This window comes from Danio aesculapii, chromosome 4 (assembly GCF_903798145.1).
Source record: "Danio aesculapii chromosome 4, fDanAes4.1, whole genome shotgun sequence".
NCBI lineage: Eukaryota > Metazoa > Chordata > Actinopteri > Cypriniformes > Danionidae > Danio > Danio aesculapii.
In genome coordinates, this window is record NC_079438.1 from 17,822,765 (window position 1) to 17,841,366 (window position 18,602).

Sequence of the window (18,602 nt, forward strand, 5' to 3'; positions counted from 1 at the left end):
TATTACCTATTATGACTAAAAGGGTAACGAGATACCTAACGCGAAGGCCATTTGAATCCTGCATGGTGCCTACAGAGAAGAGACTGTGTACAAGACAAAAATGGTGCTTACATATAAAGCTGGTGGGTGTTCAAAGATCCATAAACAAATCTAACAACCGAATCATTGCCGCTCCTTTTTTTGTCTGTATAATTGTACATGTTAGACTGGTTTAGATCAGAAGTCCACTAAATGTCCATTAACTAAACTCACAGCAAAAGCTGCTACAATTAACATAGAAACACCTTGGATAGCACAGCACCGCTGCTTTTTCTATGACTGTCGTAGGGCTCATCCAAGATTTGAACCCGGGAACTCTCGCACCGTAAGCGAGAATCATACCCCTAGACCAGCGAGCCCTGTAGAAGCAGTCTGCAGTGCCACAAAAAATTCTGTGAGACCGATCCACTCTACTCTTTGTTCATGTTATTTTTGTTACGTGTGTCAGCAACTCCCTGGAGGCATATTACAGTTCACAGTAAGTATAAAACAGTCCAGTGGCCTAATGGATAAGGCACCAGCCTTCAAAGCTGGGATTGTGGGTTTTAAAGTACCAAACTGGGTTGTCTTTGATGCAGTTCCTTTTAAGTTGACTGTGCAAGACAATCCAATGTTACCTTTAAAAAGCTAGGTTCATACCCTTAGGTCAAAAAGACATGACAATGGAAAACTCCTCAGAGAAGCTGTTTGTCATTAGGTGTACACACCAGATCGTCTGAATGCAATATGGCATAGGGATCCTAAAGTACTGTTTTCTGAGTAACAAGAACTTCCTGAGCCATACATCAGATATGACAAAGGCTAGTGTTGACCCAGTGGCCCTAATGGATAAGGCATCAGCCTTCGAAGCTGGGGATTGTGGGTTCAAGTCCCATCTGGGTTGTCTTTGTTGGGTTACATTTAAGTTGTGTGAAACAATTCCGACTGGTCTTCTCAAAACTTAGGCGTGATGATCTGAGGACAATAGTTAGCTTCGAATTCTCAGACTTGCTGCACACTTCAAATAAGATTCATCCAATCTTGCTTGAATCTCACTGTCACGTTACAAACCTAAATGGTTCCGCTGAGCTTTGGTAATGGAGATCTTGACTTCAAGTACCCCGTGGCTTTCAACTATTGGTCTCTTGTTAGGTGGATGATGATGAAATGCAAACAAGACAATAGCTCCAGAAAGGTTGTGATTTCAAGTTAATGAGAGTGGCCTTGTCTGGAATTTAAAACTCAAGACCAGTCACACCATACGCGAGAACCACACCCCAGGACCAATGAGACACGAATGTGGATGATTGCACAAAGAAAATGTTTGACCATTAGTTGCACACATCTTATTTGATGGAATGCAAACTGGCATCGAGATCCTAAAGTGCAGCTTTCCATGCGTTGGCATCTTGTTAAAGGCATACAAAAAATCCATGACAAATGATTGGCGAAATGGCCCAGTGGCCTAAGGGATAAGGCATCAGCCTCCGGGGCTTGGGATTGTTGGTTCAAGTCCCATCTGGGTTGTCTTTGAAGGTCTCACTTCAATTTGGGAGCAATGTTTGGTGGATGAAACACGGTAGCTGTGAAAACCTTCTTGAGATGTGTTTGCATGTCATTAACTTCCTGCATTGCCATGCATATTACCTATTATGACTAAAAGGGTAACGAGATACCTAACGCGAAAGGCCATTTTGAATCCTGCATGGTGCCTACAGAGAAGAGACTGTGTACAAAGACAAAAATGGTGCTTACATATAAAGCTGGTGGGTTGTTCAAGATCCATAAACAAATCTAACAACCGAATCATTGCCGCTCCTTTTTTGTCTGTATAATTGTACATGTTAGACTTATTTAGATCAGAAGTCCACTAAATGTTCATTAACTAAACTCACAGCAAAAGCTGCTACAATTAACATAGAAACACCTCGGACAGCACAGCACCGCTGCTTTTTCTATGACTGTCGTAGGGCTCGTCCGGGATTTGAACCCAGGACCTCTCGCACCCAAAGCGAGAATCATACCCCTAGACCAACGAGCCCTGTAGAAGCAGTCTGCAGTGCCACAAAAAATTCTGTGAGAACGATCCACTCTACTCTTTGTTCATGTTGTTTTTGTTACGTGTGTCAGCAACTCCCTGGAGGCATATTACAGTTCACAGTAAGTATAAAACAGTCCAGTGGCCTAATGGATAAGGCACCAGCCTTCGAAGCTGGGGATTGTGGGTTTAAAGTACCAACTGGGTTGTCTTTGATGCAGTTCCTTTTAAGTTGACTGTGCAAGACAATCCAATGTTACCTTTAAAAAGCTAGGTTCATACCCTTAGGTCAAAAGACATGACAATGGAAAACTCCTCAGAGAAGCTGTTTTGTCATTAGGTGTACACACCAGATCGTCTGAATGCAATATGGCATAGGGATCCTAAAGTACTGTTTTCTGAGTAACAAGAACTTCCTGAGCCATACATCAGATATGACAAAGGCTAGTGTTGACCCTGTGGCCTAATGGATAAGGCATCAGCCTTCGAAGCTGGGGATTGTGGGTTCAAGTCCCATCTGGGTTGTCTTTGTTGGGTTACATTTAAGTTGTGTGAAACAATTCTGACTGGTCTTCTCAAACTTAGGCGTGATGATCTGAGGACAATAGTTAGCTTCGAATTCTCAGACTTGCTGCACACTTTCAAATAAGATTCATCCAATCTTGCTTGAATCTCACTGTCACGTTACAAACTAAATGGTTCCGCTGAGCTTTGGTAATGGAGATCTTGACTTCAAGTACCCCGTGGCTTTCAACTAATTGGTCTCTTGTTAGGTGGATGATGATGAAATGCAAACAAGAAAATAGCTCCAGAAAGGTTGTGATTTCAAGTTAATGAGAGTGGCCTTGTCTGGAATTTAAAACTCAAGACCAGTCACACCATACGCGAGAACCACACCCCAGGACCAATGAGACACGAATGTGGATGATTGCACAAAGAAAATGTTTGACCATTAGTTGCACACATCTTATTTGACGGAATGCAAACTGGCATCGAGATCCTAAAGTGCAGTTTTCCATGCGTTGGCATCTTGTTGAAGGCATACAAAAATCCATGACAAATGATTGGCGAAATGGCCCAGTGGCCTAATGGATAATGCATCAGCCTCCGGGGCTCGGGATTGTAGGTTCAAGTCCCATCTGGGTTGTCTTTGAAGGTCTCACTTCCATATGGGAGCAATGTTTGGTGGATGAAACACGGTAGCTGTGAAAACCTTCTTGAGATGTGTTTGCATGTCAATAACTTCCTGCATTGCCATGCATATTACCTGTTATGACTAAAAGAGTAACGAGATACCTAACGCGAAAGGCCATTTTGAATCCTGCATGGTGCCTACAGAGAAGAGACTGTGTACAAACACAAATATGATGCTTACATATAAAGCTGGTGGGTTGTTCAAGATCCATAAACAAATCTAAGAACCGAATCATTGCCGCTCCTTTTTTTGTCTGTATAATTGTACATGTTAGACTGATTTAGATCAGAAGTCCACTAAATGTTCATTAACTAAACTCACAGCAAAAGCTGCTACAATTAACATAGAAACACCTTGGATAGCACAGCACCGCTGCTTTTTCTATGACTGTCGTAGGGCTCGTCCGGGATTTGAACCCGGGACCTCTCGCACCCTAAGCGAGAATCATACCCCTAGACCAACGAGCCCTGTAGAAGCAGTCTGCAGTGCCACAAAAAATTCTGTGAGACCGATCCACTCTACTCTTTGTTCATGTTGTTTTTGTTACGTGTGTCAGCAACTCCCTGGAGGCATATTACAGTTCACAGTAAGTATAAAACAGTTCAGTGGCCTAATGGATAAGGCACCAGCCTTCGAAGCTGGGGATTGTGGGTTTAAGGTACCAACTGGGTTGTCTTTGATGCAGTTCCTTTTAAGTTGACTGTGCAAGACAATCCAGTGTGACCTTTAAAAAGCTAGGTTCAAACCCTTAGGTCAAAAAGACATGACAAAGGAAAACTCAGAGAAGCTGTTTTGTCATTAGGTGTACACACCAGATCGTCTGAATGCAATATGGCATAGGGATCCTAAAGTACTGTTTTCTGAGTTACAAGAACTTCCTGAGCCATACAACAGATATGACATTTGCTAGTATTGACCCAGTGGCCTAATGGATAAAGCATCAGCCTTCGAAGCTGGGGATTGTGGATTCAAGTCCCATCTGGGTTGTGTTTCTTGGGTTACATTTAAGTTTTGTGAAACAATTCCGACTTGTTTTCTCAAAACTTAGGCGTGATGATCTGAGGACAATAGTTAGCTTCGAATTCTCAGACTTGCTGCACACTTCAAATAAGATTCATCCAATCTTGCTTCAATCTCACTGTCACGTTACAAACTTAAACGGTTCCGCTAAGTTTTGGTAATGGAGATCTTGACTTCAAGTACCCCGTGGCTTTCAACTAATGGTCTCTTGTTAGGTGGATGATGATGAAATGCAAACAAGAAAATAGCTGCAGAAAGGTTGTGATTTCAAGTTAATGAGAGTGGCCTTGTCTGGAATTTGAAACTCAAGACCAGTCACACCATACGCGAGAACCAACCCCAGGACCAATGAGACACGAATGTGGATGATTGCACAAAGAAAATGTTTGACCATTAGTTGCACACATCTTATTTGACGGAATGCAAACTGGCATCGAGATCCTAAGTGCAGTTTTCCATGCGTTGGCATCTTGTTAAAGGCATACAAAAAATCCATGACAAATGATTGGCGAAATGGTCCCAGTGGCCTAAGGGATAAGGCATCAGCCTCCGGAGCTGGGGATTGTGGGTTCAAGTCCCACTTGGGTCATCTTTGAAGGTCTAACTTCAATATGTTAGCAATGTTTGGTGGATGAAACATGGTAGCTGTGAAAACCTTCTTGAAATGTGTTTGCATGTCATTAAAACGGTGCTTACATATAAAGCTGGTGGGTTGTTTGAGATCCAAAAACAAATCTAAGAACCGAATCATAACCGCTCCTTTTTTTGTCTGAATAAGTGTACATGTTAGACTGATTTAGATCAGAAGTCCACTAAAAGTTCATTAACTAACGTCACAGCAAAAGCTGCTACAATTAACATAGAAACACCATAGACAGCACAGCTCCGCTGCTTTTTCTATGACTGGCATAGGGCTCGTCCGGGATTTGAACCCGGGACCTCTCGCACCCTAAGCGAGAATCATACCCCTAGACCAACGAGCCCTGTAGAAGCAGTCTGCAGTGCCACAAAAAATTCTGTGAGACTGATCCCATCTACTCTTTGTTCATGTTGTTTTTGTTACGTGTGTCAGCAACTCCCTGGAGGCATATTACAGTTCACAGGCAGTGAAAAACAGCCCAGTGGAGTAATGGATACGGCACCAGCCTTCGAAGCTGGGGATTGTGGGTTTAAGGTACCAACTGGGTTGTCTTTGATGCAGTTCCTTTTAAGTTGGCTGTGCAAGACAATCCAGTGTGACCTTTAAAAAGCTAGGTTCAAACCCTTAGGTCAAAAAGACATGACAAAGGAAAACTCCTCAAAGAAGCTGTTTTGTCATTAGGTGTACACACCAGATCGTCTGAATGCAATATGGCATAGGGATCCTAAAGTACTGTTTTCTGAGTAACAAGAACTTCCTGAGCCATACATCAGATATGACAAAGGCTAGTGTTGACCCAGTGGTGTAATGGATAAGGCATCAGCCTTCGAAGTTGGGGATTGTGGTTTCAAGTCCCATCTGGGTTGTTTTTGTTGGGTTACATTTAAGTTGTGTGAAACAATTCCGACTGGTCTTCTCAAAACTTAGGCGTGATGATCTGAGGACAATAGTTAGCTTCGAATTCTCAGACTTGCTGCACACTTCAAATAAGATTCATCCAATCTTGCTTGAATCTCACTGTCACGTTACAAACCTAAATGGTTCCGCTAAGCTTTGGTAATGGAGATCTTGACTTCAAGTACCCCGTGGCTTTCAACTAATGGTCTCTTGTTAGGTGGATGATGATGAAATGCAAACAAGAAAATAGCTGCAGAAAGGTTGTGATTTCAAGTTAATAAGAGTGGCCTTGTCTGGAATTTGAAACTCAAGACCAGTCACACCATACGCGAGAACCACACCCCAGGACCAATGAGACACGAATGTGGATGATTGCACAAAGAAAATGTTTGACCATTAGTTGTACACATCTTATTTGACGGAATGCAAACTGGCATCGAGATCCTAAAGTGCAGTTTTCCATGCGTTGGCATCTTGTTAAAGGCATACAAAAAATCCATGACAAATGATTGGCGAAATGGCCCAGTGGCCTAAGGGAGAAGGCATCAGCCTCCGGGGCTTGGGATTGTTGGTTCAAGTCCCATCTGGGTTGTCTTTGAAGGTCGCACTTCAATTTGGGAGCAATGTTTGGTGGATGAAACACGGTAGCTGTGAAAACCTTCTTGAGATGTGTTTGCATGTCATTAACTTCCTGCATTGCCATGCATATTACCTATTATGACTAAAAGGGTAACGAGATACCTAACGCGAAAGGCCATTTTGAATCCTGCATGGTGCCTACAGAGAAGAGACTGTGTACAAAGACAAAAATGGTGCTTACATATAAAGCTGGTGGGTTGTTCAAGATCCATAAACAAATCTAACAACCGAATCATTGCCGCTCCTTTTTTTGTCTGTATAATTGTACATGTTAGACTGATTTAGATCAGAAGTCCACTAAATGTTCATTAACTAAACTCACAGCAAAAGCTGCTACAATTAACATAGAAACACCTTGGATAGCACAGCACCGCTGCTTTTTGTATGACTGTCGTAGGGCTCGTCCGGGATTTGTACCCAGGACCTCTCGCACCCAAAGCGAGAATCATACCCCTAGACCAACGAGCCCTGTAGAAGCAGTCTGCAGTGCCACAAAAAATTCTGTGAGACCGATCCACTCTACTCTTTGTTCATGTTGTTTTTGTTACGTGTGTCAGCAACTCCCTGGAGGCATATTACAGTTCACAGTAAGTATAAAACAGTCCAGTGGCCTAATGGATAAGGCACCAGCCTTCGAAGCTGGGGATTGTGGGTTTAAAGTACCAACTGGGTTGTCTTTGATGCAGTTCCTTTTAAGTTGACTGTGCAAGACAATCCAATGTTACCTTTAAAAAGCTAGGTTCATACCCTTAGGTCAAAAAGACATGACAATGGAAAACTCCTCAGAGAAGCTGTTTTGTCATTAGGTGTACACACCAGATCGTCTGAATGCAATATGGCATAGGGATCCTAAAGTACTGTTTTCTGAGTAACAAGAACTTCCTGAGCCATACATCAGATATGACAAAGGCTAGTGTTGACCCAGTGGCCTAATGGATAAGGCATCAGCCTTCGAAGCTGGGGATTGTGGGTTCAAGTCCCATCTGGGTTGTCTTTGTTGGGTTACATTTAAGTTGTGTGAAACAATTCCGACTGGTCTTCTCAAAACTTAGGCGTGATGATCTGAGGACAATAGTTAGCTTCGAATTCTCAGACTTGCTGCACACTTCAAATAACATTCATCCAATCTTGCTTGAATCTCACTGTCACGTTACAAACCTAAATGGTTCCGCTAAGCTTTGGTAATGGAGATCTTGACTTCAAGTACCCCGTGGCTTTCAACTAATGGTCTCTTGTTAGGTGGATGATGATGAAATGCAAACAAGAAAATAGCTGCAGAAAGGTTGTGATTTCAAGTTAATAAGAGTGGCCTTGTCTGGAATTTGAAACTCAAGACCAGTCACACCATACGCGAGAACCACACCCCAGGACCAATGAGACACGAATGTGGATGATTGCACAAAGAAAATGTTTGACCATTAGTTGTACACATCTTATTTGACGGAATGCAAACTGGCATCGAGATCCTAAAGTGCAGTTTTCCATGCGTTGGCATCTTGTTAAAGGCATACAAAAAATCCATGACAAATGATTGGCGAAATGGCCCAGTGGCCTAAGGGAGAAGGCATCAGCCTCCGGGGCTTGGGATTGTTGGTTCAAGTCCCATCTGGGTTGTCTTTGAAGGTCTCACTTCAATTTGGGAGCAATGTTTGGTGGATGAAACACGGTAGCTGTGAAAACCTTCTTGAGATGTGTTTGCATGTCATTAACTTCCTGCATTGCCATGCATATTACCTATTATGACTAAAAGGGTAACGAGATACCTAACGCGAAAGGCCATTTTGAATCCTGCATGGTGCCTACAGAGAAGAGACTGTGTACAAAGACAAAAATGGTGCTTACATATAAAGCTGGTGGGTTGTTCAAGATCCATAAACAAATCTAACAACCGAATCATTGCCGCTCCTTTTTTTGTCTGTATAATTGTACATGTTAGACTGATTTAGATCAGAAGTCCACTAAATGTTCATTAACTAAACTCACAGCAAAAGCTGCTACAATTAACATAGAAACACCTTGGATAGCACAGCACCGCTGCTTTTTCTATGACTGTCGTAGGGCTCGTCCGGGATTTGAACCCGGGACCTCTCGCACCCAAAGCGAGAATCATACCCCTAGACCAACGAGCCCTGTAGAAGCAGTCTGCAGTGCCACAAAAAATTCTGTGAGACCGATCCACTCTACTCTTTGTTCATGTTGTTTTTGTTACATGTGTCAGCAACTCCCTGGAGGCATATTACAGTTCACAGTACGTATAAAACAGTCCAGTGGCCTAATGGATAAGGCACCAGCCTTCGAAGCTGGGGATTGTGGGTTTAAAGTACCAACTGGGTTGTCTTTGATGCAGTTCCTTTTAAGTTGACTGTGCAAGACAATCCAATGTTACCTTTAAAAAGCTAGGTTCATACCCTTAGGTCAAAAAGACATGACAATGGAAAACTCCTCAGAGAAGCTGTTTTGTCATTAGGTGTACACACCAGATCGTCTGAATGCAATATGGCATAGGGATCCTAAAGTACTGTTTTCTGAGTAACAAGAACTTCCTGAGCCATACATCAGATATGACAAAGGCTAGTGTTGACCCAGTGGCCTAATGGATAAGGCATCAGCCTTCGAAGCTGGGGATTGTGGGTTCAAGTCCCATCTGGGTTGTCTTTGTTGGGTTACATTTAAGTTGTGTGAAACAATTCCGACTGGTCTTCTCAAAACTTAGGCGTGATGATCTGAGGACAATAGTTAGCTTCGAATTCTCAGACTTGCTGCACACTTCAAATAAGATTCATCCAATCTTGCTTGAATCTCACTGTCACGTTACAAACCTAAATGGTTCCGCTAAGCTTTGGTAATGGAGATCTTGACTTCAAGTACCCCGTGGCTTTCAACTAATGGTCTCTTGTTAGGTGGATGATGATGAAATGCAAACAAGAAAATAGCTGCAGAAAGGTTGTGATTTCAAGTTAATAAGAGTGGCCTTGTCTGGAATTTGAAACTCAAGACCAGTCACACCATACGCGAGAACCACACCCCAGGACCAATGAGACACGAATGTGGATGATTGCACAAAGAAAATGTTTGACCATTAGTTGCACACATCTTATTTGACGGAATGCAAACTGGCATCGAGATCCTAAAGTGCAGTTTTCCATGCGTTGGCATCTTGTTAAAGGCATACAAAAAATCCATGACAAATGATTGGCGAAATGGCCCAGTGGCCTAAGGGAGAAGGCATCAGCCTCCGGGGCTTGGGATTGTTGGTTCAAGTCCCATCTGGGTTGTCTTTGAAGGTCGCACTTCAATTTGGGAGCAATGTTTGGTGGATGAAACACGGTAGCTGTGAAAACCTTCTTGAGATGTGTTTGCATGTCATTAACTTCCTGCATTGCCATGCATATTACCTATTATGACTAAAAGGGTAACGAGATACCTAACGCGAAAGGCCATTTTGAATCCTGCATGGTGCCTACAGAGAAGAGACTGTGTACAAAGACAAAAATGGTGCTTACATATAAAGCTGGTGGGTTGTTCAAGATCCATAAACAAATCTAACAACCGAATCATTGCCGCTCCTTTTTTTGTCTGTATAATTGTACATGTTAGACTGATTTAGATCAGAAGTCCACTAAATGTTCATTAACTAAAGTCACAGCAAAAGCTCTTTTTCTATGACAGGCGTTTAAAAAAAATTATTTATTACAGAAACAATGCCCTTGTCACCCCAATTGTTTACCAGTTTTTTTTTTTTTTTTTTTTTTTTCTGTTTCTGCTCCGGGGCACCAGCAGCAGAAAAGACACCAGCAGCAGAGCTGGGACACGGGAAGTTTATTCGCTGCCAAATGAAGGAATTCAAAAAGCTTACAGCATCTGGTATTCCCAGGCGGTCTCCCATTCAAGTACTAACCAGGCCCAACCCTGCTTTGCTTCCGAGTTCAGATGAGATCAGGCATTGCCTTTTTTTTTTTTTTCAATTAAAATAATTTTAATTACAATTCCACACGGTAAAGCACAATACAGTACACATTAAAATATCATTTGGAATCAAAACATTAAAACTGTGGTAAATTCCAGTTCATTTCTTTAAAAACTTGACATGCTTTGTTCGTCAAGATTTTGTGCAGTTCACCTAAATTTTTCTCGTTTTTATAATATATATACAGTTTTTCCACATATCCTTCCATTTTCCTTCTTAAAATTGCCTATACATCCTTCACAATTTTCTCCTTTCCCACATTGCATTCTTCATCAGCATGATACATAGGTTGACAATTTTCTTATTTTCATTTTTCTTATTCCATCCCAACATCAATACTCTGCTCCATTCTGTTTTATTTTCATCCCAGTCTCCAAGTAGTCCTTTAATTAAAACTTTACAATCTTTTAAAAAACTTTCCAATTCTTGACAATATAAAAACATGTGTAAAAAACCCTCTTCTTTTTGACATACTTTACATATTCCACTTTGTTCCATCCCTATCTTGTTTAAAATGACATCTGAAAATATTGCTTTGTGCCTTATTAAAAATTCTAGACATTCGACTTTTGTTTCTACATACCTTCCTTTCATGTTTCCCCATATTTCATTTGCTTTTACATTGTATTTTTCCATCCAGTATTTGTTTGCTGTTGGTTCTTTAAAAACTTTCTCTCTAAAAAAACAATAAATATTTTCACTGTACATTCTTTAAAATCGTGTATTTTTCTCCTAGTTTCACACACACTTCTTTTTTTTCTTTTTCAAAATTATCTATGCTTCGTATCCATTCTTTCGGAATTGCCTGTTTAATTATGTCAAGATTTTTCTCAATTTCCCTTCTGTTGTATTCCGCTTTCGCCTCCTCCATTGTGTCTATAACATATTGTTCAGTTAAAAATCCTTCTTTAAATTCATATAAAATGTCCCTTACTTTCAAAATCCCAACTAAACCTTCCCAACTAAACAAAATCCCAACTAAACCAAATAAAACCTTCCCTTGACTTAAAATGTTGTTGTTCAAGAAAAGAGGTTGGTTTAAAATGTTTTCCCTTCCATGTGGATCATATTGCACTTTTGTTAAAAAGTTCCCCCACGCGCTTAAAATTTCTCTATAAAATTCAGGTAAGTTTTCTGTCATCCAAGCTTTTGTTTTCATCCATAAAATCCCATCTCCCATGTCAAAATCACCACATTTGTTTAAAAAATATTTCATTGTTTTTTCCACTCTGCTTTGTTTTCTTTTTCTAGATACTTCTTTATTCTTTTCACTCTTAAACTATTTTTCCTTTGTTCTTGTCACGGATTGGCCAGGCTCTTCCACCAGCATCACGCAACGATCACCGTCACCTGAGTATTAACCACGCACAGCTGCACCCAATCACTCCTATTCACTATATAAGCACACACCTTACTTTAGTCAGTGTCTGGTCTCGTTCCCACGAAGCGGACTCATAGTGAGTACCTCCTGGTAGTCACTATCACATTGATCTAATCTCTTGAACTTACCTGATCTCTGTTTCGTTCCAGTCTGTCCAGTGTTCCCGGTGTCCTGTCTGTATTGAGTGTGTCTTCAGTCTGTCTTCCCCGCAAGCCCTCTGGTGTGTGCATTCGGTCTCCCTCAGTGTCTGTCATCCATCCTGCTCCGAAGAAGGAATATCAGCTAAACCATACTACAGTCACATCCCCTTTGTTATCCTTGTGTGCTCCGCTGCTGTAATAAACATCTTTCATTATATACTCACCTAACTCGTCCGTCTGCTTCCCTAACAGAAGACCGGACCTAACAACACTACAGCATGAGCACTCCCGATCCCATTCAGGAGTTGGTGGACTCACTGAAGAGAGTTTTAATGCCAGTTACTCCACTTCCCGAAGCACCACCAGCACCGAGCACTTCTTCACCGTCCACCCACTCATCCTGTCCCATGGCTTGACCAGTGCCCTACTCTGGCGGGGCGGAGGAGTGCAATGGCTTTCTATTACAATGTTCTCTGATATTCACAATTATACCCCACAGATCAGTCCAAAATTGCATTCATCATCTCCCTTCTCTCTGGGTCGGCTCTCCGGTGGGCTGAGACCATCTGGCAGCAAACTGGGCCGGTAACCAATTCCATTCATAACTTTACCACACATTTCAAGGAGGTCTTTGGTCGTGCAGATGGAGAAGTAGCAGCCGGAGAACAATTATATCATCTTAAGCAGGGAGCATTGTCCACCGAGGACTATGCGCTCCGGTTTCGTACTCTGGCTGCTGCTAGTGGATGGAATGAGCGATCTCTCCTAACAACTTACCGGCTCGGATTGGAGCCCAACCTGAGGTTACAGCTGGCAGCCCTCGACGATACCATGGGGTTGGAAAAATTCATCCAACAATCACTTCGATGTTCTGATCGTCTGAAGGTCTACCAGCATGATCTCCCATCAATCTCACAAGCACTCCTTCGTCTGCCAGAGCCAGTCGTCCCTCCAGAACCAGAACCTATGATCGTCGAATCTGGTAGACTTACGATTACTGAGCGACAGAGGAGGCTGACCCGGGGTCTGTGTATGTACTGTGGTGCCGAAGGACATGTCAGGCTGGACTGTCCCATTCGTCCAGTACGTTCCTTGGTGAGTGTGTTCAGTTCTCCTATTGAAAAAATGCACCCTCTCCCCACCAATGTTCAGTTAACTGCCCATTCTGTCTCTATTTCAGTCACGGCCCTCATCGACTCCGGGTCAGCTGGAAATTTCATCTCACACGCCCTCTGTCGCCACCTCCAGCTCCACACCGAAGCCTCGACGCACGTCTACCAGATTCAACCTATAACCACCGATATCCATTCCCAGGCACGTATCCATCGTAAATGTGAACCTGTCACTCTCAGAGTAGGTTTACTTCATAAGGAAGTTTCAATTTCAAATTCAATTTCTGGTTCTGGAGGGAGCATCAATGGACATCATCCTAGGGCGCCCGTGGCTGGTGAAGCACGATCCCATCCTCTCTTGGGGCACAGGAGAAATCAAGAGATGGGGTAAAGAATGCGTCTCCAGCTGTTTTCCCGACCTACCCTTGCAGATCCAGAAACCCCTAACTGTCTACGTCACGTCTGTCGAAAGTCCAGTCGAGAAACGATCCATCCAGATCCCGAAGATCTACTCCTCATACGAGGATGTATTTTGCCCCAAGAGAGCTTCCCAGCTACCTCCACATCGGCCATGGGACTGCGCCATCGACCTGCTTCCTGATGCTCCTATGCCCAGAGGTAGGATCTACCCGTTGTCCCTTCCAGAAACTAAGGCCATGGAGGAGTACATTAAGGAGGCTCTGAGTCAGGGGTATATTCGCCAGTCCACGTCACCCGCGGCCTCAAGCTTCTTCTTCGTGGCCAAGAAGGATGGAGGGACTGCGGCCATGTATTGACTATCGAGTCCTGAACCAAGGCACCATCAAATTCAGATATCCACTTCCTCTCGTCCCTGTGGCCCTGGAACAACTCCGATCCACCAGGATATTCACCAAGTTGGACCTCTGCAGCGCCTACAATCTGGTACGAATACGCGAGGGGGACGAATGGAAGACGGCGTTTGTGACTCCGACTGGGCACTACGAATATCTGGTCATGCCCTATGGTCTGGTCAACGCCCACTCCGTATTCCAGAACTTCATACACGAAGTCCTCCGGGAGTCCCTCCATATCTCTGTCATTGTCTATATTGATGATATCCTGATTTACTCCCGGAGTGAGGCCGAACATCGCCACCACGTTGCGGAGGTCCTACAAACCCTACGGAACCATAAATTGTACCTCAAGGCTGAGATGTGCTCATTTCACTTACCATCTGTTCAGTTCCTCGGATACATCATTGACCGAAAAGGGGTTCGCATGGACGAGGGGAAGGTCACTTCCGTCATCTCCTGGCCTGAACCAAAAACCATTAAAGAACTCCAACGATTCCTAGGGTTTGCCAATTTCTATCGACGTTTCATCCACAACTACAGTCTTATCACCGCTCCGCACACCAACCTCCTAAAGAATCAACCCAAAATGCTATCCTGGTCACCCGAAGCGGCCGCAGCCTTCCAAAGACTCAAGAAGTCCTTCACGCAGGCTACACTCCTGACTCACCCCAATCCCGACTTACCTTTCGTGGTCGAGGTAGATGCATCGACCACCGGAGTAGGAGCCCTCTTGTCCCAGCTCCATAGTAATCCCTCACTACTCCATCCATGCGCCTACTTCTCCCGAAAGCTCAGCCCGGCGGAAAAGAACTATGACATCGGGAACCGTGAACTTCTAGCCATCAAGCTCGCCCTGGAGGAGTGGCGACACTGGTTGGAGGGAGCTAAACACCCATTCCAGGTGATCACCGATCACAAAAACCTACAGTACCTTAAAGAGGCAAAAAGACTCTGTCCTCGTCAAGCCTGGTGGTCCTTATTCTTCTCTAGATTTCAGTTCTCCATATCATATCGACCAGGATCCAAAAACATCCGGGCAGATGCACTCTCCAGAATCCATGACCAACAGGAAATAAGTGAGACCCCGGCCAACATCCTCCCAGATCAGCTCACTGTCTGTCCCATCACATGGTCCGCTCCAACAGTTGTCGCCACCCCAGAGTCCAGAACTCCGCCGGGCTGTCCCCCCAATCGACGATTCATCCCTGAAAATCAACGGGTAGATCTCATTCACTCCAGTCATACCTCTCTGGGCACAGGGCATCCCGGGGCCAACAACACCCTCTCGCTGCTATCCCAACGCTTCTGGTGGCCGAACATGGCGAGGGATGTGAGGAGATACATCCAAGGCTGTAGAGAATGTGCCATGTCAAAGAGTCCTCGTCATCTACCTGCAGGAAAACTCCATCCCTTGCCCATCCCAAACCGCCCCTGGTCACACCTAGGAGTTGACTTCATGACAGACCTCCCATCGTCTGAAGGTAATACTTGCATTTTAGTCATTGTAGATCGATTCTCCAAATTCTGTCGTCTGATTACTTTGAAGGGTCTACCCACAGCCCTAGAAACCGCTGAAAACCTATTTAACCATGTCTTTCGATGTTTTGGGCTACCTGAAGACATAGTCTCGGACGAGGACCCCAATTCATCTCCAGACTATGGAAAGCCTTTTTTAGACTCCTGGGTGTGACCGTCAGCCTCTCGTCTGGCTATCACCCACAGACCAACGGCCAGACTGAGAGGAAGATTCAAGAAGTAGGGCGGTTCCTCAGGACCTTCTGTCACGGTCATCAGAACTCCTGGAGCCAGTTTCTGGGCTGGGCGGAATACGCCCAGAATTCCCTGCGGCAACCTACCACCGGACTTACGCCATTCCAGTGTATTCTGGGCTTCCAACCTCCACTCTTTCCCTGGGATGGCGAACCTTCTGATGTCCCCGTAGTGAATTACTGGTTCCGGGAGAGCGAGAGGGTCTGGGACGATGCTCCTCACCATCTCCAGAGGGCAGTTCGCCGAGCCAAGGAGGTGTCAGACAAGAAGAGGATTCCTGGACCTACCTATGCTCCGGGGCAAAAAGTTTGGCTCTCCACCAGAGACATCCGCTTGCGACTGCCCTCCCGAAAACTTAGTCCCAGATTTGTTGGTCCCTTCACCATCCTGGAATAGGTCAACCCAGTCACCTATAAGTTACAGCTACCACCACAATACAGAATCCACCCCACATTCCACGTGTCACTCCTCAAACCTTTTCACGACCCTCTGATTCCCTCCACAGAGCCTGGCCATGAAGAGGAACCCCCTCTTCCACTGATATCAGAAGAAGGGTCCATATATAAGGTCAAGGACATTCTACGGTCCCGACGTCGTGGTGGTCATCTGGAATACCTCGTAGACTGGGAGGGATATGGTCCAGAAGAGAGGTCTTGGGTCCCCAGATCCGATATATTAGATCCCGCACTTATGGAGGAGTTCCACTCCAATCACCCCGAGTTCCCAGTACCTCGTGGACGAGGTAGACCACCACGGCGTCGGCGGTCTAGGCCCTCAGGAGCGGGCCCTGGGGAGGGGGGTAATGTCACGGATTGGCCAGGCTCTTCCACCAGCATCACGCAACGATCACTGTCACCTGAGCATTAACCACGCACAGCTGCACCCAATCACTCCTATTCACTATATAAGCACACACCTCACTTTAGTCAGTGTCCGGTCTCGTTCCCACGAAGCGGACTCATAGCGAGTACCTCCTGGTGGTAGTCACTATCACATTGATCTAATCTCTTGAACTTACCTGATCTCTGTTTCGTTCCAGTCTGTCCAGTGTTCCCGGTGTCCTGTCTGTATTGAGTGTGTCTTCAGTCTGTCTTCCCCGCAAGCCCTCTGGTGTGTGCATTCGGTCTCCCTCAGTGTCTGTCATCCATCCTGCTCCGAAGAAGGAATATCAGCTCAACCATACTACAGTCACATCCCCTTTGTTATCCTTGTGTGCTCCGCTGCTGTAATAAACATCTTTCATTATATACTCACCTAACTCGTCCGTCTGCTTCCCTAACAGTTATACATCTATTAAACCCAACCCACCCATATCTGTTTCCCCTACAACTGTATTAAAAGCAATCCTTGGTGGCTTACCTCCCCATAAAAATCAGTAAAACATTATTTTCAACCTCTTTTCTATCCACATTGGCATTTCTAAAACATATAAAACATGCCACAACTAAGACTCCATTAAAACATTTATAATTAAAACTTTTCCTTTTAATGTCAGTGTTCTTAGTTTCCAGTAATTTAACCTCCTTTCTATATCTGTTAAAAAACCCTCCCACATCTTATCTCTAGCTGTTCTGGCATCTTTCCCCATTAATACTCCTAAAATCTTTATTTCTTCTACTTCTTTAAAATGAGTGCATTCTGTTAAATCTGTCTCCTTTCCAAACTTCATATAAACCGTTTTGTCTTCATTTACTTTACTTCCCGATCCTTTACAAAATTGTTGTACTATTTTCATTGCTTCTTTCACACTCTCTTTTCCTTTTACTATTAATGTAGTGTCATCTGCATATTGAAACATTTTATTTACTTTATTTTCTTCAATTTCCATTCCTCTTATTTTTTCTTCTTTACTGATAGCTAGGCCCAGGGATTCTGCCACAAGTGAATATAAGAGTGCTGACAGAGGACATCCTTGCCTTATCGATCTTGTTATTTTAAAACATTCTGTTAAAAAGCCATTACATTTAATTTGTGTTAAAATACCCTTATATAAAATCCTTATCCATTTTCTAAAAACTTCTCCAAAACCAAACTTTTTAAGTACTTCGAATAAAAACTGGTGTTCAACTCTGTCAAAAGCTTTTTCGAAATCCAAACTTATGATATATCCTTCCTCTTTTTTGTCCTTCATATATTCTATGATGTCTTTTATGCTCATTGTTATGTCTGCTATGTCTCTTCCTTTTATCGCGTAGGCCTGTGTTGTTTGAATTATTTTTGGCATCACTTCTTTTAATCGATTTGCTCAAATTTGAGTTAAAATCTTCAGATCTGTGTTTAACATTGTGATTGGTCTGTCATTTTTTAACAATGTCTTTTCTCCTTTTTTGTGTATTAATTGCATTAATCCCATTCCCATTCTTTCATTTAATTCTTCTTTTTGCAGTATTTCTTTAAACATTTCAGTTAAAATTGGTATTAAAATTTCTTTAAAACATACGTAAAATTCACTATTTAACCCATCTATTCCTGGACTTTTCCTTTTGTTCAAGCTTTCTAATGCTTTTCTTATTTCTTCTTCTCTTATTTCTTGGTCACATTCTCTTTTATCCTCTTCATTTATTTTTGTTTTTATCTGTTTTAATAATTTTTCCATTTGTAATTCATCAACTCCCTGTGTTTTAAATAACTCCTCATAGTATGTTTTTATTTCTTTTAAAATGTCTTCATTTCCTTCTATGCTTTCTCCTTTTGCCCCTTGTATTATCTTTATTGTTTCTGCTTTTCCTTTTTGTCTTTCTAAATCAAAGAAGAATTTTGTGCATTTTTCTCCCTCTACTACATATTTTGCTTTGCTTCTTAGTCTAGCTCCTTCATATTTTTTTTCCTCAATTTCTTTCAGTTTTTCCTCCATTTCTTTTATTTTTTGTATGTCTTTTTCATTTTTTTCTAGTTCTTTTTCTAAGATTTCTTTTATTGTTTTTTCTTGGTGTCTTTTATTCTTTTGTATTATTCTACAAAATTGTATTT

At 43.0% G+C, this 18,602-nt stretch overlaps 8 non-coding genes across 8 annotated transcripts; 3 read left to right on the top strand and 5 right to left on the bottom strand.

Annotated features, from left to right (window-relative positions):
* Positions 1-1,987: 1,987 nt before the first annotated feature.
* On the bottom strand, positions 1,988-2,059 carry trnap-ugg (transfer RNA proline (anticodon UGG)). Its single transcript has one exon. It is a non-coding gene; the product is annotated as a tRNA-Pro (tRNA).
* Positions 2,060-2,508: 449 nt separating this feature from the next.
* trnar-ucg (transfer RNA arginine (anticodon UCG)) lies at positions 2,509-2,581 on the top strand. The gene has a single exon. It is a non-coding gene; the product is annotated as a tRNA-Arg (tRNA).
* A 1,065-nt stretch (positions 2,582-3,646) lies between these two features.
* trnap-agg (transfer RNA proline (anticodon AGG)) lies at positions 3,647-3,718 on the bottom strand. The gene has a single exon. It is a non-coding gene; the product is annotated as a tRNA-Pro (tRNA).
* A 1,464-nt stretch (positions 3,719-5,182) lies between these two features.
* On the bottom strand, positions 5,183-5,254 carry trnap-agg (transfer RNA proline (anticodon AGG)). Its single transcript has one exon. It is a non-coding gene; the product is annotated as a tRNA-Pro (tRNA).
* A 1,589-nt stretch (positions 5,255-6,843) lies between these two features.
* Positions 6,844-6,915, bottom strand: trnap-ugg (transfer RNA proline (anticodon UGG)). The gene has a single exon. It is a non-coding gene; the product is annotated as a tRNA-Pro (tRNA).
* Positions 6,916-7,365: 450 nt separating this feature from the next.
* trnar-ucg (transfer RNA arginine (anticodon UCG)) lies at positions 7,366-7,438 on the top strand. Its single transcript has one exon. It is a non-coding gene; the product is annotated as a tRNA-Arg (tRNA).
* A 1,066-nt stretch (positions 7,439-8,504) lies between these two features.
* On the bottom strand, positions 8,505-8,576 carry trnap-ugg (transfer RNA proline (anticodon UGG)). Its single transcript has one exon. It is a non-coding gene; the product is annotated as a tRNA-Pro (tRNA).
* Positions 8,577-9,026: 450 nt separating this feature from the next.
* trnar-ucg (transfer RNA arginine (anticodon UCG)) lies at positions 9,027-9,099 on the top strand. Its single transcript has one exon. It is a non-coding gene; the product is annotated as a tRNA-Arg (tRNA).
* The last annotated feature ends 9,503 nt before the right edge of the window (positions 9,100-18,602 follow it).